Source organism: Arachis hypogaea, chromosome 3 (genome assembly GCF_003086295.3).
Source record: "Arachis hypogaea cultivar Tifrunner chromosome 3, arahy.Tifrunner.gnm2.J5K5, whole genome shotgun sequence".
Classification (NCBI taxonomy): Eukaryota; Viridiplantae; Streptophyta; class Magnoliopsida; order Fabales; family Fabaceae; genus Arachis; species Arachis hypogaea.
The window spans coordinates 103,727,514-103,749,914 of record NC_092038.1 but is presented as its reverse complement, the minus strand read 5'-3'; the positions used below and the strand labels follow the sequence as shown (position 1 = coordinate 103,749,914).

At 39.0% G+C, this 22,401-nt stretch overlaps 1 pseudogene; it reads right to left on the bottom strand.

The window, feature by feature from the left end:
• Positions 1–1,657: 1,657 nt before the first annotated feature.
• Positions 1,658–2,771, bottom strand: LOC112779370 (uncharacterized; annotated as a pseudogene).
• Between the last annotated feature and the right edge of the window lie 19,630 nt (positions 2,772–22,401).

Here is a 22,401-nt window from a genome sequence, read left to right as displayed (position 1 = left end):
CGTCAAGGGCTACCTCCCGTCCTCTCAGTGAAAAGGGTCCAAATGCTCTGTCACAGCACGGCTAATCATCTGTCGGTTCTCGATCATGTCAGAATAGGATTCAGTGATCCTTTTGCGTCTGTCACTACACCTAACACTCGCGAGTTTGAAGCTCGTCACAGTCATCCCATCTCAGATCCTACTTGGAATACCACAGACAAGGTTTAGACTTTCCGTATCTTAGGAGTGGTCGCCAATAATTCTAGCTTATACCACGAAGACTCCGATCATTCGGAATGGAGGCTAAGAGATACGCGCTCGATCTAAGGTAAAACAGAAGTGGTTGTCGGGCACGCGTTCATAGGTGAGAATGATGATGAGTGTCACGGATCATCACATTCATCATGTTGAAGTGCAACGAATATCTTAGAATAAGAATAAGCTGAATTGAATAGAAGAATAGTAGTAATTGCATTAATACTCGAGGAATAGTAGAGCTCCACACCTTAATCAATGGTGTGTAGAAACTCCACCGTTGAAAATACATAAGTGATAAAGGTTCAGGCATGGCTGAATGGCCAACCCCCAAAACGTGATCAAAGGATCAGAAGATAATTCAAAGATGTCTAATACAATAGTAAAAAAAAGTTCTATTTATACTAGACTAGTTACTAGGGGCTGGCATTGAACGCCGGTTTGCGTCTCTAATCTCGAATAAAGTATGGACTTTTATATATTGCTAGAAAGCCCTGGATGTCTACTTTGCAACGCAATTGAGAGCGCGCCATTTGGAGTTCTGTAACTCCAGAAAAACTGTTTTGAGTGCAAGGAGGTCAGAATCCAACAGCATCAGCAGTCCTTTTTCAGCCTAAATCGGATTTTTGCTCAGGTCCCTCAATTTCAGCCAGAAAATACCTAAAATCACAGAAAAACACACGAACTCATAGTAAAGTCTAGAAATGTGAATTTTGCATAAAAACTAATAAAAACATCCCTAAAAGTAGCTAGATCCTACTAAAAACTACCTAAAAACAATGCCAAAAAGCGTATAAATTATCCACCCATCAGTACACTACAAGAAAATAAGCTTTCTACCATGCTTTAAAAGCATGCCGAAAAGTGTAAAAAAGCGTGCCAATAGCTTTTTGGCACGCTTTTGAAAAGGCCACATCTGCCAGCGTGCCGATTGCTCTATCGCCACGCTTTTATGGATCTATCGGCACGCTTTTTTTGATGGCACGCTTTCATTTCTTGCCACGCTTCAAAACGTGGCCATAGGTCTTACCCTATAGGTACGCTTAAAAAGCGTATCGAAAAGTGCACATATCGCCACGCTTTTAAAACGTCCCAAGATGTTTGTTTTGGGTACTCTTTAAAAACGTGCCGATAGGGAAAGATATGGCTACACTTTTTAAAGCGTGGCGATAGCCAGTTATACGGCCACACTTTAAAAGCATGGCAATAGCCTTATAAGAAATAAAAAGTAAAAAATAAAAAAGGAGTTCTTTGAATGCCTATGATTGAACATTTCGATAAAATCCTTTTGGAAAGCCATTATAACCAACAATTTTAGATAGGATAAGAAATAAAAAGTAAAAAATAAAAAAAGGAGTTCTAATAACACAGCTACAGCAACAAGAAGGATAATGAGATCTGATAACAATTAAGTTATGAAGAGTTACTGACCTCTGCAGGACAAAATAAATGCAACTTCACAAGTAGAGAAGGGAATAAGCCTATTGTTATTCTCAGAGCAGTACTTCACCTAAAACAGAAACAACACATCAAAAATCAAAATCACACATCCCATTCAGCTCCAACATGAATATTTGGCCTTTAATTATTTACAATTTGCCCTAGTCACATTAAGAACACGTACCAAAGGGAGAGCATTAGTGAAGTTGCTGTAAATTGTGTCAAGATAAGAAAAAAAGAGTATGTACTTAGCTAGATTCATACTGAAAAGTCAAAAGGCAAAAAAAAAACCTTTTACTAACTTCTACGGATGGCTAGCTATCATTCATGGAATTTTGGTTAAATCAAAACACCTTTAAGTACTTTCCCAAAATTCGATGGCTAATCAATTGGTTCCTGCCTCATTAAGGTCAGAAAAAGCAGAAGATAGATATAGATGAATGATGCACCCCCATTGAAGTAGTAGTAGTAGTAGTAGTAATAAACAAACACAATAAAAGTTTCTGAAGTAAGATATGGCCTAAGAAAATTAAATTACCTTATCCATTAGAGGAACTCTTCCACATGGAGTTTACCTCTCAAAGTATTAGCAATAGAGATGACCTAATCTATCATTAAAATGCAATTGATGAGAATCTTGTTCTACATTATTCATTTCACCTTCTTCTAAGGAACTCTCATCCCATCTCCATAACTTCTCACACTCACTCTCATCGCTCAAGGTATCATTGCATGAATCCCTTATTTCACACTCTCCTATCTCAAACTCTTCCCTGAAATTCAATATCAATTCATCAATTAACTAACCTACTACTATATCATTATGCTCATTAACATAATCCCCTAAACCAACAAAAAAGAAAAAGTTTTTGAAAGAGAGAGAGAGAAAAAAAACTGAAAGTGTTGCTAGTGAATATCTGAATTGTAGAAAGGTAAGGAACATAGTACTGAACAAGTATGTCAGAATTGGGCAAGGTGATAGGGACACCAGCACCATACGCACTCCATTCATCATAGCGGTTCCATAGATCCCTAAGACTGAAGTATTCCACCCTTTCTCTCTCCCATGGATGCCACAAATGATTCAGGCCTTTCATCTTAGATTGCACACACAAAAACTCATCATTCATTCAATGATCATCATCAATAGAATTCATGGGAAATTGAAAAAGATCATACCTTTGCAAGAAACTGGGATGGAATCATAGGGGTAGTGCAGCGGAGGAAGCAGTGAGGGTTGGAAGAAGAAAAATGAGAACCACCTTAAAACAAAACAACCTTAAAACACTTTATAGCAAATGAGAACCACCCACAGAATACCTTAAAACACACAAACACAAATGTTCAATTTCAATTTCATAATGTAAGCACAAATCCAAGAACAATAACATCAATAATTATAGAATGCAGTTAAAAGAGGACACTAGGTTCAACACCAGAACAAGAGGTTTGCCTTTATGGTGCGATAGAAGGCCAAATAGCGAAGATGCTCCACCAAATAGTGAAGGTCAAGCAGAAGATGCTCCGCCAAATAGTGTCGTCGCAGCAGAGAGTTTTGCCCCAAACGGCGTCGTGGCAGAGGAAGTTCCACCAAAAGACGGTGTGGAGAACAAGGAAGAGCCTAAACTTGCGGCACCAAAAATGGAAGAACCGGAACTCAAAGCCTCCACAGTGGAAGCTGAAGAAGTAGAGCCAAACAGAGATGGAACTGGAGCAGGAGCCGAGCGATATGCGGTCGGTGCGGACCCAAAACCAAAGGAAAATGACGGCGCAGAGGCTGCAGAGGAGGAAGGTGTGGAGCCAAAGCCGAAGGAGGGTGCGGTAGTAGTAGCGCCGCCGCTTCCTCCTACGATGGAGGATGAAGAAGCGAATGAGAAAGAGAATGGATGATGGTGTTGTTGTGGAAAAACGAATTTCCAACACACAAATCCAACCGGCAAGTGTACCGGGTCGCATCAAGTAGTAATAACTCACTTAGAGTGAGGTCGATCCCACAGGGATTGATGGATCAAGCAATTTTAGTGGGTGATTAGTTTAGTCAAGCTAACATTAAAGTGAATTTGGATGAAGTGTAACCAACAGAAAGTAAATAGCAAGGAAAATTAAAGTGCAGAAAGTAAAATTGCAAGTAACTTAAAGAACAAGAAAGTAAAATTGCAAGAATCTTAAATGACAAGAAATGTAAATTGCATTAAATGTAAAGGGGGTTGGGTGCTGGAAATTAAAGAGAGCAGTAAAGCAAAGCGTAGAACAATTGCAGGGAGATTAACTTGCAGGAAAGTAATTTGGGATCATGAACAGAAATGTAAAATAAAGAACAAGTGCAGAAGAATTAAATTGCTTGAAAGTAAATTGAAAGCCAATGGAACAGTAAAAACAGAAGAGCTGCCAAGAACTCAACTCAATTGCAAAATAAAATTGAAGATCTCAAGGAATCAAAGAGACTAGAAAACAAGTCTAGATCTCACTCCCTTCCTTGATCCAACAGCAACAATTGCAAAAGAAATAAAGGAAAGCAAATTGCAGAAATCGTAGAAGAAGAAGAAATGAACAGAAAGTAGAATTCAATTATGCAGAAAATTAAAGAAGAGATCTCAAGGTGAGATTGAAACAGAAGTTCTTCAATTCTTCACCCAAGATCCAAAGCAAGAATGAAAACTAAGAGAGCTTTCTAATGGAGCGGGCACTCAAATATTCTCTAATGGGGCTCCCCACAATAGATGAAAATGATGCCTTTATATAGGCTTTAAAAATGAAAAATGAAAATGAAATTAAAACAAATTACAAAAATGAAAATCCTAATTTAATTGATCCATGTGCCTTTGAGTGATGATGTGGGCTTAGCTTGCTTTGGATTTGAGGAGAAATGGGTTTGGTTGGCCTTGATTCAATTTGGTGAGGAATTGAATTAAATTGAATTTTGGTTGATTTTTGGCCCATGACACTCCCAGGAGGCTGCCCTGCCCTTGTGGAGGGCAGGGCAGGATTTGGTGCATGTTGGTGCGGCTTTGGTGCGGCCTGGTGCATGTTGGTGCGCAAAACGCTGCCCTGCCCGCGCCGAGGGCAGGGCAGGAAAAATTGGTGCGCCAGAATGTGCCACGGTGCGTGCTTGGTGCTGCCAGGATCGAGCTGTGATGCGCCAGGATCGAGCTGTGATGCGCAGAATGCTACCCTGCCCTCGCGGAGGGCAGGGCAGGAAAATTTGGTGCTGCCAGGATTGTGTTTGGTGCGCGCTGGTGCTGCCAGGGTTGTGATTTGGTGCGCCAGATTCACTTTTTGGTGTGCCAGAGTTGTGCACCAACCAAATGCTGCCCTGCCCTCCGCGAGGGCAGGGCAGTGTTTTCACTTTGATGTCCCAAGTTCGAACCATGGCCGAAACACACGCTACTTAATTTCCTTGGCTTTCTTTTTGCTTATTTTTGGCCCTTAAAGATGCCCTTCGTTTCTGTCTCAATTGTACGCCAAATAGGGATTGCTATATATCGTTGGAAAGCTCTGAATGTCAGCTTTCCAACGCAACTAGAAGCACATCAATCGGACGTCTGTAGCTCAAGTTATAGCCCCTTGAAGTAGGCATGGTCATGTTGTGAGCGGCCAGATTTTAACTTAGCGAAATTCTTGCTTCCAACCTCACTTTGCATCACGATTCTGCCCTGCCCTTGCCAAGGGCAGGGCAGTGTGCGTGCTGGTGGTTTTCTCCTTTTATTTGGTCATGGGCCACGCTTTTAAAAGCGTGGCCTAAGGCTCCAAAGTGTACCCAACTTCAAAGTGTACCCCAAAGCTCTTTTTTTCTCCTTTTTTTGTGCTTCTTTGCTTCTTTTTCTTCTTATTTCCTACAAGATTTATAAAATTAAAAGATCAAGGAAATCTTCCAATTAAGTATAAAAGAATGCAATATTTAAGCACTAATCATCAATTTCTTGTATGAAAAAGCATAGAAAAATAGGTATATGATGACTTGTCATCACAACACCAAACTTAAACCTTGCTTGTCCCCAAGCAAGAAAAGAATCATGCAATAGAAATTGACAATCCAAGGTAAGAAGAGTAGCAAGTTAATGTTCATGGCAAGCTAGTTTTCTATGCATGCTAAAATTACAAAAGAGATGTAAATGATTGATGCTTCTATCTTGCTCAATTTATGAAATCTTTTTCTTATAATTCTTCCTTGAAACAAGCTTTTGATTTTTTTTTTTTTTAGCTTCTCCTTTTGGGTGCTTTGCCCCATGAGTTAATAACAAAGCTACGACTTCTAAATGCTTTGTTTTCAAGTATTACCACTTGATACATAAGCACCACAAGCATTTAATTAGAGGACTTCATTAAGCTCATTTTTCTTTTCTTTTCTTGACTCTCTAATCATTGATGCTCAGAGCCTTGAGCTTTGAGGGAGTGCTTTTGCACTTGAGCCTAGCCTTGACTTCTAAGTGTTTTGTTTTCAAGCATTTGGCTTGATACATAAACACCACAAGCACTTAGCAAATAAATTGCCATTGGTACTCAGAGCCTTCAGCTTTCTCATTCTTTCCCTTTTTCTTTTCTTGCTTTAATTGTATTTGCTTCTTCTAGGTTTTCATGATTTCAAAAGATTTCACAAGATGTACTAGATGAAAAACTTCAATTAAATAAAATCCAATGCAATTGAGCAACAATTAATCATACTAGCTTTCCAATACTTGTATGCACATGCTAAAATCTTCTTTAATTCCTTGTTTGTTTATGATCATGATGCTTTATTGCTTTTGAATTCACAAAGCTCAAGTTGGTAGTTATAATGCCACAGCAACATATTATAAATCAAAATTCAAGCTACGCTTATTCATACCACACATGCATATAGAGAATATAAAGACAATCATGCAATTTAAAGTGCTGGAAACAAAGGAGAGGAAAAGGAACTTTACAACCTTGTAGTTCAACTTCATTATTATTGTCCTTTTTCTCCAATTCTTCCCTTTCCCTTGCCAACTTAGAGTGCTTGCTCATCCTCAAGCAACAATTAGAACAATGGCTATGGGGCTAAGATGGATCATGAATGTCTTACACAATGAAATGTTAGTAGCACATGTGTTTTAAGCAAGCAAAAATGAAAAATAACAATCAAGGCACAAGAGACAGCGACATTTTATTGCAAGCATAAGAAGGTGTGCACAATACTTTGCATAAAGAATAAGTGGCACACCAAACTTAGTGTGACACTTTCACTTGGAGTTGATGCAAGTATCTAATAGATATTGGAACCAAATTTTGTTGCATAGCAACACCAAACTTAGAATGCAATTATATGTCAATTTTATTTAAAACAAAACTAAATGAAACTGTTGTATGTTAAAGACAATCACCAAGCCAATAATCTGTCATGAATAAAGCTCTCTTGGTAATGTATTAACAAACACAGTAAATAAGCAAACTAAAATGAAAGCATTAAAAACAAAGAATTAACTAAAGTAAACAGAATAACAAAATATCAAACCAAAAGAAAATTAACACTGCAAAGACATTATAGTTATGCAGACAAGTGGTGTTGCTTGAATGAATTGCATAGAAAATAAGTGGCACACCAAACTTAAAATCTTGGTGTGTCACTTTCATTTTTGATTTGATGCAATCATCCAAAAAGATTGAAAACAATTTGTTGCAAGGCAACACCAAACTTAGAATGTAACCATATGCCAATTTATTGAATTTAAACAAAGCATAGAAAGAAATGTACCTACAGTTGGGTTACCTCCCAACAAGTGCTCTTTTAGTGTCATTAGCTTGACATGTTACTCTTCACTTTCTTCCTCTTCTTCCAGTTTGTTAAGAGGAATGACCTCAAATGGGGAGAAGATTCAGCTACTGTCCCTTGCCTTGGCCTTTCCTCAGCAAGCTTCCTTTTGCAAATGGCTTGATTGATCTTGCTTGCTGGATTAGGGACAGAATTGGTGCTCTTGTTAGTTGCCTTCACTTCTTTGAATTCAAGACTTGTTTGCTGTGTGATTATTGGAGTTTTGTATTCATCCAGGGCCTTTTGAATTGGTGGCTCCATGAGCTTTTCCTCTATGTACTTCTCTGCTTCACTTGAGTTTGGAATGACTTCCTCACTTTCTTGCTCCTCCACTTCCTCCCTTGCACCCAACATTTGACTTAATAGTCCTTTTATGGAGGAGGTTTGTTGTTCTTCCCAAGATTTCTTCATCTCCTCTTCATATTTTTCGATCACAGATTCAAGGGAAGTTTGTGAGGGTTGTGAATGTTCATGTTCCCTTTTCATCTCAAGTGCAGTTTCATTTTCAACCACCTCATTCTTCATTGAAAGTTCACTTGATGCAGTAGCCTCCTTATCTTGCCCTTCCTCTTTATCCTTCAGAAATTTGTCTTCATCCTCACTGTTGGATGGTTCTAAGTTCCTCCTTGTTTGCTCTGAGAACTCATTCATCTTCTTGAATACGATTTCTGTCCAGGATTGGGGTTGTGTGTATCTTTCCACGAGTTTTCTATGTATTTCAATGGCTTGAAGGTAATCCCAATCTGTTAGTTCAAGAGATGAAGGTTGAGAGTAATCATAATCAAGTGATGAAGAACTTTCAAATGAGAAACTGGGACGTGAGGGTGGATGCTCTTCCATTCTTTGGTGATACTTCCATCCACCATGAGGATAATGATATGAATCATTTTGTGGTGGTGGTTGGTATCCCATATGATTTTCTTGCTCATCTTGTGTCTCTGAAGCAAATCTCCATGAATTGGAGTGCTCAGAATGTGTATTCTCTTGGTGATATTCCCAGCCACCATTAGAGATTGGTGATGGTGGGTAATATCCCATAAAATTTGTTTGATCATAAGATGAGTTGAACTCCATTTAAATTTTGGAAAACACAACACCAAGAAAAATTTAAATTACTCATATCAGAGATGAGAATTTCTTAGTGAGGCAAAAACTCAAACACCTTGGTTTCACTTTAAAACAGAGAACAAAAACAAAAAATGCTAGATCTAGACTTCTCACCCACTTAATCATTGTTGATCTAATCAATCCCCGGCAACGGCGCCAAAAACTTGATGGTGTTTTTGTGGAAAAACGAATTTCCAACACACAAATCCAACCGGCAAGTGTACCGGGTCACATCAAGTAGTAATAACTCACTTAGAGTGAGGTCGATCCCACAGGGATTGATGGATCAAGCAATTTTAGTGGGTGATTAGTTTAGTCAAGCTAACATTAAAGTGAATTTGGATGAAGTGTAACCAACAGAAAGTAAATAGCAAGGAAAATTAAAGTGCAGAAAGTAAATTTGCAAGTAACTTAAAGAACAAGAAAGTAAAATTGCAAGAATCTTAAATGACAAGAAATGTAAATTGCATTAAATGTAAAGGGGGTTGGGTGCTGGAAATTAAAGAGAGCAGTAAAGCAAAGCGTAGAACAATTGCAGGGAGATTAACTTGCAGGAAAGTAATTTGGGATCATGAACAGAAATGTAAAATAAAGAACAAGTGCAGAAGAATTAAATTGCTTGAAAGTAAATTGAAAGCCAATGGAACAGTAAAAACAGAAGAGCTGCCAAGAACTCAACTCAATTGCAAAATAAAATTGAAGATCTCAAGGAATCAAAGAGACTAGAAAACAAGTCTAGATCTCACTCCCTTCCTTGATCCAACAGCAACAATTGCAAAAGAAATAAAGGAAAGCAAATTGCAGAAATCGTAGAAGAAGAAGAAATGAATAGAAAGTAGAATTCAATTATGCAGAAAATTAAAGAAGAGATCTCAAGGTGAGATTGAAACAGAAGTTCTTCAATTCTTCACCTAAGATCCAAAGCAAGAATGAAAACTAAGAGAGCTTTCTAATGGAGCGGGCACTCAAATATTCTCTAATGGGGGTCCCCACAATAGATGAAAATGATGCCTTTATATAGGCTTTAAAAATGAAAAATGAAAATGAAATTAAAACAAATTACAAAAATGAAAATCCTAATTTAATTGATCCATGTGCCTTTGAGTGCATGTTGGTGCGGCTTTGGTGCATGTTGGTGCGGCTTTGGTGCGGCCTGGTGCATGTTGGTGCGCAAAACGCTGCCCTGCCCGCGCCGAGGGCAGGGCAGGAAAAATTGGTGCGCCAGAATGTGCCACGGTGCGTGCTTGGTGCTGCCATGATCGAGCTGTGATGCGCCAGGATCGAGTTGTGATGCGCAGAATGCTGCCCTGCCCTCGCGGAGGGCAGGGCAGGAAAATTTGGTGCTGCCAGGATTGTGTTTGGTGCGCGCAGGTGCTGCCAGGGTTGTGATTTGGTGCGCCAGATTCACTTTTTGGTGCGCCAGAGTTGTGGGGCAGGGCAGTGTTTTCACTTTGATGTCCCAAGTTCGAACCATGGCCGAAACACACGCTACTTAATTTCCTTGGCTTTCTTTTTGCTTATTTTTGGCCCTTAAAGATGCCTTTCGTTCCTGTCCCAATTGTATGCCAAATAGGGATTGCTATATATCGTTGGAAAGCTCTGAATGTCAGCTTTCCAACGCAACTAGAAGCACATCAATCGGACGTCTGTAGCTCAGGTTATAGCCCTTTGAAGTAGGCATGGTCATGTTGTGAGCGGCCAGATTTTAACTTAGCGAAATTCTTGCTTCCAACCTCACTTTGCATCACGATTCTGCCCTGCCCTTGCCAAGGGCAGGGCAGTGTGCGTGCTGGTGGTTTTCTCCTTTTATTTGGTCATGGGCCACGCTTTTAAAAGCGTGGCCTAAGGCTCCAAAGTGTACCCAACTTCAAAGTGTACCCAAAAGCTCTTTTTTTCTCCTTTTTTTGTGCTTCTTTGCTTCTTTTTCTTCTTATTTCCTACAAGATTTATAAAATTAAAAGATCAAGGAAATCTTCCAATTAAGTATAAAAGAATGCAATATTTAAGCACTAATCATCAATTTCTTGTATGAAAAAGCATAGAAAAATAGGTATATGATGACTTGTCATCAATGGACTTGTTGAGGAAGAAGCGGCGGAGCTAGGGTTTGCGGTGGTGCTAGTGGAAGAGAAGAGGGAAGAGGGTTGTGTTTATGGGTTCCACAGAGAGAGGGTCGGGTGCGAAGGTCATTTGCTTAGACATGAGGCATGAGGACGAAGGTCATTGGGTTAGAGGAAAGGCATGGCCGCGATGAATGATGAATGATGACTTTTAGGTTTTTCTTTGATGGCTGGGTTATTTTTAGGGTTAAAACTAGTGTGATGTTGTTTGAGGGTTAAAATTGAAAAGTAAGAAAAAAAAGTTAAGTGTGGAAAAAAATTGAGTGAGAAACTAAATTTGGGGGGAGGGAACTCTATTGGTACGTTTTTTTGTGGGGTGCCAAAATAAATAGAATATGGGCATGCTTTAAAAAGGTTACCATTGAAAAACAAACTAGCCACGCTTTTCAAGCGTGCCGGTTTCCCTCTATGGGCACGCTTTTTAAGCGTCACAAAAAAAGGTGGCCAAATTTTTAATCAGTGGCCACCCTCGTAAAAGTGTGCCGATTTCCCTCTATCGCCATGCTTTTCAAGCATGGCAGTAAAAAAGCGAGGCCAAATTTCAAGTATGTGGGCACCCTCGTAAAAGCTTTCCGATTTTCCTCTTGTAGTGGCAAGAAAAATTGTGGCAAGAAAAAAGGGTGCCGACATGCTTTTTTTCTTGTAGTGGTATAACCTCTTTTTTTTAGAAGCACCCCCGGCACTAAACGCCCATCCTAGCCTTTAGCGACCTAAGGGGGGTGCGAAAATTGAAGCTGAACGTCCAAAATGGGCATTAAACGCCTATGGCTTTGATCCTCCCTTGGCGCTAAACGCCAAAGCTGGCGTTTAGCGCCCCCAGTAGATCTCCTCCAGGGTGTGCTGTTTTTCTGCCTAAGTCTTCCTGTTCTTGTTCTGAGTACTATATGTGATCAAAACGTTAGAAATACTAGGAAAACTGTGAGAATCAATAAAGAATAAAATGAAATGAAATCAAACTAAAAATAAATTTTATTGAGACTGAAATAAAGCAAAGATAACTATAGGATACTATGGTTGGGTTGCCTCTCAACAGACGCTTCTTTACCGTCATTAGCTTGACGGGCAATTCCTCTAAGGAGGAGAATCATAGGGGCTCAGATCTTTAACCCTCATGGTGAACTTCTTTCTTGTACTTTTATGAATAAACTCAACATGCTCTAGAGACAGGATTCTGTTCATAGTATGTGGAATGACTGGACTTATGGTGAAGACTACTCTAACGCCAGGTGAGAAGTCCTCAGTAGGAGTCTTCTTATTTCTCTAGCCCTTGGGTACTTTCTTCTTGGGGCCTCCTCTATCTTTGGTGGGTGGTGAATGCCCAACACCAAACTTAGATTTGATGTTAGGGGGGCCGTATGGCTTTCCACCAAGTGAGAAGGCTTCAGCTTTGAGCTCTGCATGGGAGTTCCTCCTTTGTCAAAGAGTGGAGGAGGTTTAAAGGTCTTGAACAACATATAGTCCTCAAGCATCCTCAAGACTAATTCTCCTCTCTCCACATCAATTAAGGCTCTCCTAGTTACTAGGAATAGCCTTCTTAGGATGATGGAGTCATTTTTCTCCTCTCCCGTATCAAATATAACGAAGTCTATAAGGAGGTAAAGGTCTTCAACCTTTACAAGGACATTCTCCACCAATCAATATGCCCGCTTCAGGGACTTGTCCGCCATCTCCAGTGAGATTCTTGTGGGCTACGCCTCTTGGATCTCCAGCTTCTTCATTATAGAGGGAGGTATCAGATTTATGCTTGATCCAAGGTTGCATAGTGCCTTCTCAAATGTGATGGTCCTTATGGTACATGGAATTAGGAAACTCCTGGGGTCTGGCATCTTTTGTGGTATCTTCTCCTACACCAGTGCACTGCACTCCTTTGTCAGCACCACAGTTTTATCTCCCATCAAGGCCTTCTTCTTAGAGGATACACTTTTTAAATAGGCCATGTAGGGAGGCTTCTTCTCCAACACCTCAGCAGAGGGAAATTAATTTATAACTTCTTAAAGATTTCCAAGAATTGAGCGAGCTGCTTATCCTTGGTCTCCTCATGCACGTTTTGAAGGTGTTGTACTTCAGGCTTTTTCACCACCACTGGGGCGTGCACTTGAATACTTCCAGTCTCCCCTTGACCCTCTTTCTCCTTCAAATCCACAGTAGCATGCTCCCCTTCAAGCTCGGCTTCCTTGCCCATGTGGAGGGCCTTGCACTCTTCTCTTGGATTTACCTCTGTATTGCTTGGAAGAGTGTTGGGAGGTCTCTCAGGTACCCTCTTGCTCAGCTGATCCACTTGCATTTCAAAGTTCTGAATTGAAGACCTTGTCTCTTGTATAAAGCTGTGGGTGATCTTGGAGAGGTCAAAGACTATTGTGGCTAAGTCAAAAAAGCTATGTTTCTAAGAGGACTCCTGCTGCTGCGGAAAGGACTGGAACTGCCATGTGTTGAACCTATTTTGATTGGTTCCACCCTTATTTTTGTTGAAGCTTTGTTGGGGCCTCTGTGGTTGCTCCTTCTACCTAAAGTTAGGGTGATTCCTCCATCCCTGATTAAAAGTGTTCGAATAGGGATTATTGTTGGGATTTCTAGAGGAATTTCCCATGTAATTAACTTCCTCCATGGTGGGCTGAGCAATGTCACAAGCATCCCCTTGGCTGTAGCTTACAGTCATGTCAAAGGATGCATCTTGAGTGTTAACAGCTAAAAGTTGCATCCCAGTCAAGTGTTGAGATATCGCACTAATCTGTTAGGATAGGATATTATTCTGAGCCAAAATGGCATCCAGTGTGTCCACCTCTATAACTCCTTTCTTCTGAGTAGTCCTAGTGTTCACAGGGTTCTTCTCAGAAGTGTAAAAATATTGGTTATTGGTAACCATCTAAATAAGCTCGTCTGCCTCTTCGAGCGTCTTCTTCATGTACAAGGAACTACTTATAGAGTGATCCAATGATCTTTTGGTCATCTCAAAGATGCCATCATAAAAGATCTGTAGCCTGATCCATTCAGAAAACATGACAGGGGGACATCTCCTAATCATCTACTTGTATCTCTCCTTGGATTCATAAAGGGACTCTCCGTCTTTCTGTCTGAAGGTCTGAACATCCACCCTGTAACACCCTAATTACGCTAAGCCTTTCCTCATGCTGTAAAGCAAAGGTTAATCAAAGGTTACGACAATTCTAAGGCTTGTACAATAATATATATATTATTGTAGAAAGAAATAGTAATTCTAGAAGCCCGATGAAGAAATAAGCTCAAGATAGAGTTACAAAAGCGTAAAACGTTCATACGAAGCTACAAACTTAAGGCACAAGATAAAGATACAAGATAACAAGATAAAAGTATACAAGAGAGTATAATAGTCATAAGGAACTAGACTCAGCCCGCGGAGTTTGGGTCGACTAGTTATATACAGACATATAAAGTTTTGAAAGTTATGATAGCATATACAGGATATCTCTCTCAAAGTAAGCATCTAAGGCAAATATAAATACAAAAGTGAGAGAACTAGTCAAAATAACCAAAATGACAACAAAATGGAATAAGGTCCTCCGCTCTGCCACCATCAAGCAACTCACCGAGGTGGGTTGTGACCTGCATCTGAAAAACAACAACAAAGTATGGAATGAGAACCGGAGTTTCTCAATATGGTACCAGTGCCCAGTAATGTAAGATATAAGACTCTGGGACGCCAGAGGCAATACTAGAGCTTCATACTAAACATGAGATTCAACTTAAAGCATAACTAAATATAAAACCATAGTGAAATAAGGGAATCAAACTTAGTGGATTTCTAATCTAGTAATTCTCCACTGTCCCACAGCCTTCGCTAGCCTAACCCCTGTGCGATCCCATCGCCACCGCCTTCCGAACCTCCTCAATCCCAGCAGAAAACATAGGTAATGACAATGCAAGTAAAGCACAAGTATATCATGTATATCAAGAATTTCAAGAAGCAATTAATCATGTTATACAATAAGGCAACTAATTCAAGTCGGCAAAGCAAGCAAATAGATAAAAGATGCATATGATGAATGCTTGTCCTATTTGGCTGTGATATCACATTGTCGGTTCAACTGCCAACCCGACACATCTCCATAGAGATGTTGTCTTTCGATCACGAATATAGATACAGGACCACCCATGGTTATAGTGCCGGGCACACTCCTGTGATCCAAAAGGATGCAAGCAGGATACTCTGCCTCAGACCTCACATCTCAACATAAGCGAGATTAACCATCGTCCTTACGCCGCCACCGTGACCTTGACAAGCGGGATTAACCACCATCCTTGTCAGGCACATAGCGTCTCAAAAATCTCATTATAAGATTATACATCAATGGTTTCTGAAATCATTTTTCAGTACTCAGAGATCCACAATTTCCACAACTCATGTCATTAATCATCAATATAGTACTTCGCCATCTTAGTCGACTAATGCATCCTCAGAACTCAAGAAACCTAAGTCTCCATCATCTAATTTCACATAGAAATTCAACAAAATAATTCACTAATTTATCTTTAGCAATATTAGAACCTAAATATTAGACAATACTCTTAATTAGCCTTTGAAGGAATTTTAGAAAGTAGGAGAATCTTTGAAAACAGAAAAAAAATCATGTTTTAGCAAAAACAGGGGTCTCGCATACGCAAGCCTCTGCCTCGCGTACGCTTGCTGTTGAAAAAGGGGGTGCTTGCGTACGCAAACCCCTACTTGGGTATGCGAGATGCCCAACCCAAATGGGTTGCTCGCGTCGCGTACTAAAGTTCGCGTATGATGATTAGATTTTTGATGGTTTAGAATTTCACAAATGAAATCTCGTTGCAAGTATAGTTTCTAAACCAACACTAATTCTTTCATACAAAAATTTGTTTGTCACAAGTACAAACCTCTAAAATCTATAAACCGATGTATTTAAACATCGGGTTGTCTCTCAAAGGACTTGCAGGGTAGTGTTCTTGTTATCGGTTATGGACTTGTTTATTTTGGGGTTTTGAATGAGAAACATGAATAGTAAATGGTAATGAAATTCTATTAACAAAATGGTCTTGGCAAGGTTTGGTTGTCAAGGGTCTCTATCATTATTACTAGCCACAATTATGATAGTTGCAAGGATCAATCACACTAAGTCATCCTTTAACTAATAGCAAAGAAAAGTCAAGTGAGTTATATAAATCCAAGTCCATATATCCTACTTTTCACTAATTGAATTAATGAAGGCTAGAGTCAATGGCTATCAACTATCAATCACTTGGACATTAGTAACTCAAGAAATCCTAAGTTACCTTCCCAAGTCAAGAACATAAAATTCTACTCTAACACCCTTCCAAGCATTTTATCAAACACTTGGAAGGTACAAAAGAAAAGTATAGTAAATCACAACAAGAATAAATTCTAACAACATTTGAATGCAAAGAATTAACAACAACAATCAAGGAAATCACAATTATCATGAATTACCTCAAATTGCGTTATTAAAAGAAAACAAAAGAACAAAAATAGATCCACAACAAACTGAAGAACTACAAGGATTAAAGTACAAAACTAGAGAGAGGAAGAATAGAGGAGTAAGAATTGATAAAGGACTAGTAAATCAAGGTATGAATTAAACCTAGATCAAAGAGGAGAGATTAACCTAAACCTAATCCTAATTCTAGAGAGAAGTGAGAGCTTCTCTCTCTAGAAACTACCTCTAAACTAATCCTAATGTCAATCAATGAACTAAAAAATGCTAGAATGGTAGAATATGATGCCTTCCCCTTCAATCCTTGGTCCTTTAAAGCACTTTGGCACCAAAATTGGTTGTAACTGGGCCCCACAGCTTCCCAGAAATCACTGGGCACATTTTCTATTTAAAAACCACATGCGGCCTTCGGCGCGAACACGCACGGTATGCGTACGCGTCCCTGGCCGATTTAGCAATGTGCGCGCGAGTGCCTTGTGCGCGTGCGCGTCCTTGGCTGAGATCAATTCTTTGGCTTTTTGTGCTTCTCTCCACTTGCATGCTTCCTTCCTTGCTCCTTTGATCCATGCCTAGCCTATTTCAGCCTGAGATTACTAGCAAACACATTAAGGGATCTTATGGAATTAAGGAGGAATCAAAATTCATCAATTAAAGGCTTAAAAAGCATGTTTTTACATTTAAGCACAAATACGGGAGAGATTACAAAATCATGCTAATTCCTTGGCTAAATGTGACAAAAGGTTGATAAAATGCTCCAAATCCAACACAAGATAAACACTAAAAATGGGGTTTATCAGTGTACGCAAGGGTTCATTTTTTAATAGCTCGTGTACGCATGCAGTGTCCGAGTACGTGAGATGCCCAACCCGAATTGTTTGGTCGCGTCACGTACACAAGGGTTGAAAGTCTGCTGGCTCGCATACGCATGCAGTGCCTCGTGTACGCGAGACGCCCAACCCAAATGGGTTGGTCGCGTGCGTGCACTATGTCGCGCACGCAACTTTCACCAGACTTAGAAAAATTTCAAAGTTGCAGAATTCAGTTTTTAGGCACCAAACTTTAAAAAGTCATAACTCCCTCTATAAAAAACCATTTTCCTCAAACTTTATATCAATTTAAAGCTCTTTAAATGAAGTTTTATTTATGAAAAATTTTAACAAATTTTGAAAACCGAGCCTCATGTTATGATCCGTCTAAGTTCACCAAAAACAAACTTTTACCAAAAATAACTTGGTTCTCAAATTTCCATAATTCACAATCAAAGCAATTCTAAACCACATTAAACTTCAATTCACAATAGAACTTACCCTTTGTGTCACAATTCACCCCTCTTACCAAATTTCCACTCACATCATATAATCCTCAACCCCAATGATCAAATTTATCATACAAAAACCATTTTTCAACCAACACACTCCTCAACCATTATTCTATAACTACCAATCATCATAATTAACCTCATTTGATGCACCACTAATTCGCGGTACATCTTGTGTTTAATTGAGTGAATTTTATCCACTATTCTCACACTTATTCATGTAAATTGCATGTTTTATATTTTTCTTCCTGATTTTGTGCTATGATTGAAAACGTGTTTCTTTAGTCTTAATTTAGCTAATTTTAATCCTCTCTCATTACCATTCGATGCCTTGATATGTGTGTTAAGCATTTTCAGAGATTACAGGGCAGGAATGGCTTAGAGGATAGAAAAAAAGCATGCAAAAGTAGAAGGAATACAAGAAGCTGAAGGAACTGCAAAGCTGTCAGAGTAGATTTTTATCCTTTTGGCCTTGGTTGAGTAATTAGTGACACTTGAGTTATCAAACTCCTTTGTTGATTGACAATTAAAAGTTGCTGATTGATTTGGATTCCACTAAGCTAGGACTTGAGGAACCAAATTGATTCATCCACTTGACTTTTCTTCAAAATTAGAGGGTTAACTAAGTGGGAGCAATGAACAATTCCCATCACAATTGATAAGGATAGCTAGGATAGGACTTCCAGTTCTCATACCTTACTAAGAGCTTTTCTAGTTATTAGTTTATTCTTTTGCAATTTACAATTCTTGTTTCCTATCCAAAACCCCAAAACACACTTTTCCATAACCAATTATAAGCACACTTCCCTGCAATTCCTTGAGAGACGACCCGGGGTTTAAATACTTCGGTTATCAATTTTATTAGGGGTTCGTTACTTGTGACAACCAATTTTTTGTATGAAAGGATTTTAGTTAGTTTAGAAACTATACTTGCAACGAGAATTTATTTGTGAATTCTAGACCACACAAAAATCCGTTCGTCAAAAATGGCGTTGTTGCCAGGGAATTGCAAACGTGTGCCTTATTATTGGTTATTGTAAATATTTGTTTTTTTTCTTGTTTGTTAGTTTTAGGACTTTGTTGCTTATTTTTATTAGTTTTATTTTTATTTTCTCTTACTACTATGAACTCTCACCCCTTTGGCTATGAGTTTGGTTATAATCATGTTGTAAGAAGAAGAGATTACAATAAGAACATGCATCAAGGACAGGAGAATCAAAGGTGGGAGGAGCCAGAGGGATTTGATCAACCCTCTTGGCAACAGCCTCTGCCAACATACTATGACCAAGAGTCATTCCAAGAAGCATATCAAGATAATGCCTATCGTGAGCGCTCTTTTGATTATCAACAACCACCACCATACGCCTATGAACTTCCTCCTCAACATAGTTTTGAACCACCATACTCACAAGCCCCTTACCGCCAAACACCCCCATATGACCCTAATCCATATCTACCATACCAACCACACTATGAACCGAACGAACCATACATAGAACCACCCCAATTCCAAAATAATTACAGTCATGAACCACCACCTCCATATTCATCATCTCCATACCCTTACCAAGAAGAACTACCTTCCTATTATGAACCCTTTCTCCAAAATAATGAACCCTCCTATCCACCCAACCTGCATTGGATGAAAACACCCTTAGTGTTATTCACCAAGGGTAAATAAAGCTTCAAACCACACTTACCTCTCTCACTATTCTAACCTCTACGTACTCTCCAAGCTCTTATATCCCACATAGACAAATCCTCTACCTCGAATACTCAACCCTCAAGCTCTAGTGCACTTCCTTTTCAACCACATAATGATATCTCCATCCCATCACTGCCCTCCATGGAAGAGCACCCACATCCATCAATCTAAGAGCAAGATTACCCCAATTATACTATGGACATGGAGTAAGAGAGAAAGGATCGTCTTCGTGAATTCATACTTCATAAGAAGCTAGAGTAGGCCCTAAAGGTGGAGGTAGTAGAGACCCTTGAAAGCGAAGGAGTAGTTGAAGAATTAGTGAAGGAAGACATCAAGGAGGAGTTTGATTTTGTATTAGAGCAAGTGGAGAAAGCCAAAATTATCACAAAAGAGGAAGTAGTTGAAGACTTTGGAGATGCGGAACCTCCATGGGAAAGTCCAGTCATAGAGCCTCCTTCCAAGGTGTTTGATGTTAATGTTGAGGAGGCTGTACAACCTCCAAGGCATATCATGGTTGAAGACTTTGCAGAGGTTGATCAAGCGATAGAGATTAAGGAAGAAGAAGCACAGCATCCCATGCCCTTGGTAGGCAATGAAGAAGAGATTGAATTGGAAGAAAGCTACAGGAGTTTTGAGTGGATTTTCCCCAAACACTCACCAAGTGGGCCCCAGAAGTGGATTTTCATACTACAAGACTAGTTTATCTTATTTCCGTAATTCTGACTTTGCAGATTAGTATACATATACAAGAGTTCACCCTTGTTGAAACACTCTTTCCCACTTTTATGTTTTCCATTGTATTTTCGAACAGCATGAATCACTAACCTCCTAAGGTTAAGGATAGGAGCTCTGCTAAGTTTCATGGATTAATAATGTTACCGTTCTAGTTTAATATGCATGATTCTATTCTCTTATGTATTCTCGTTCTTCATCTCATGAATTGAGGGTGACCCGTGACAATCCCCCTTGTTCTACATGGGTTCCGTGCGGTCATGACCCAGATAGCATTGAACCAAATCTAGAGATTGTATTACGGATTCCAATAGAGTACCTGGGCAACTTTGGATACGTGACATATAATCTCATTGACCGTGGGTACGTGAGGTCTCTGTGGTGTCAAGGCTAGAGTCAAAGAAGCATCACTTTCTGATCTGGAAGATCTGCCTTGTCTGTGGCACCTTGAGTGGGATCGTGAAGGGGAGTGGATTGCTTAGAGCTTCATCTTCTACTACCATGACAAACCTAGAGGTGGCTTAATGAGAGGATGATAAACCCATATTTCATGGTTTATCTTGTGCTCAATTGAGTGGTTTTTATCAACTCTTTACCCACTTATTCATACTATTTGCATGTTTTACATTTTTCTTCCTGATTTTGTGCTATGATTGAAAACATGCTTCTTTGATCTTATATTTGCTTATTATTAATCATCTCTTATTACCATTAGATGCCTTGATATGTATGTTAAGTGTTTTCAGATATTATAAGGCAGGAATGGCTTAGAGGATGGAAAGGAAGCATGCAAAAAGTAGAAGGAATACAAGAAGTTGGAAAAACTGCTAAGCTGTCCAGCCTGACCTCTTCGCACTCAAACGGCTATAACTTTAGCAACAGAGGTCCAAACGACGCGGTTCTAGTTGCGTTGGAAAGCTAACGTTCGGGGCTTCGATTTGATATATAATTTTCTATAGCTACCCCGAGGCCAGGCGACGCGAACGCATGGGTCATGCGGACGCGTGACCTGGCAGGAGCACAATCCGCGCGGCCGCGTGGACGACGCAACCGCGTCACTTTTTCGCGACATGTACGGACCAGAAAGCGCTGGAAGTGACTTCTGGACTATTTCTGACTCAGTTTTTGGCCCAGAGAACACATATTAGAGTTTATAAAGTGGGGAAATGCATCCATTCATAATCAGGCTCTAATAATTCACTTTTCATGTTTTTAGATGTAGTTTTAGAGAGAGAGGTTCTCTCCTCTCTCTCTCTCTTAGGATTAGGATTTATGATTTCTCTTAGTTTTAGGAGTAACTCTTGATCCAGGTTTAATATTCCTTTTACTTTTTATTTCTCTTTTACTTTCAGATACTCTAATGCTTTTATTTGTATTTGATTTATGTTGCCCAATTGGCTTATGAACTTTTCCATGATAGATTTTACTACTTTGAATGTATTTTATTCGAGGTATTTTCAGATTTAATTTTGCTTTGCTTTATTTATATTGATGCTTTTTAATTTAGATATTTTCTTCCTTTTGGCTTTGGTTAAGTAATTGGTAACGCTAAGCTGTCAATAAAGCAGTGATTGAAATTGGGAGTTGCTCCAATAACTCTAGTCTTTCCATTGGAATTGACTAGGACCTGAGGATTAAGCTAATAAATCTACTTGATTTACCTTCATAATTAGAGATTAACAAAGTGAGATTAAAATCCCAATTTCATCATAATTGATAAGGATAGGACCTCCAGTTATAATACCTTACCAAGAGTTTATTTTATTATTATTTTATTTTACTTGTCATATAACATATTCCCACCTTACTTCCTAAACCCTAATTTACAAACTCATAACCAATTATAAGAACATACTTCCCTGCAATTCCTTGAGAAGACGACCCGAGGTTTAATACTCGGTTATCAATTTAAAAAGGGGTTTGTTACTTGTGACAACCAAAACATTTGTATGAAAGGACTTTTGAAGGTTTAGAAACTATACTTGCAACGAGGATGTATCCGCAAATTTCTAGACCACGCAAAAGTTCTCTCATCAAAATGGCGCCGTTGCCAGGGAGTTGCAAATGTGTGCCTTATTATTGGTTATTGTAAATATTTGCTTTTTGATTTGTTTTTATTTTTTATTTTTATTTGCTCTTTCGTAAATTAAGAGGTTATTGATTTTTATTTTAAAATTTTTATCTTATCTTATCTTATTTCAAAAATCAAATTTAAAAATTTTCAATTTTCAAATTTCAAAAAAAAAATTCAAATTTCAAAAGTTAAAAATTCAAATTTCAAAATTTAATTTTCAAATCCAAAATTTAAATAACCTTTTAATTTCAATTTGTTTTTATTTTTGTTTTTAATTTTTTTTATTTGCTATCATGAACTCTCACCCCTTTTGCTATGAGTCTGGTTACAATAATGTTGCAGGAAGAAGAAATTACAATGAGAACATGCATCAAGGTTGGAACAATCAAAGATGGGAGGAGCCACAAGGACTTGATCAATCCTCATGGCAACAACCACCTCCAATGGACTA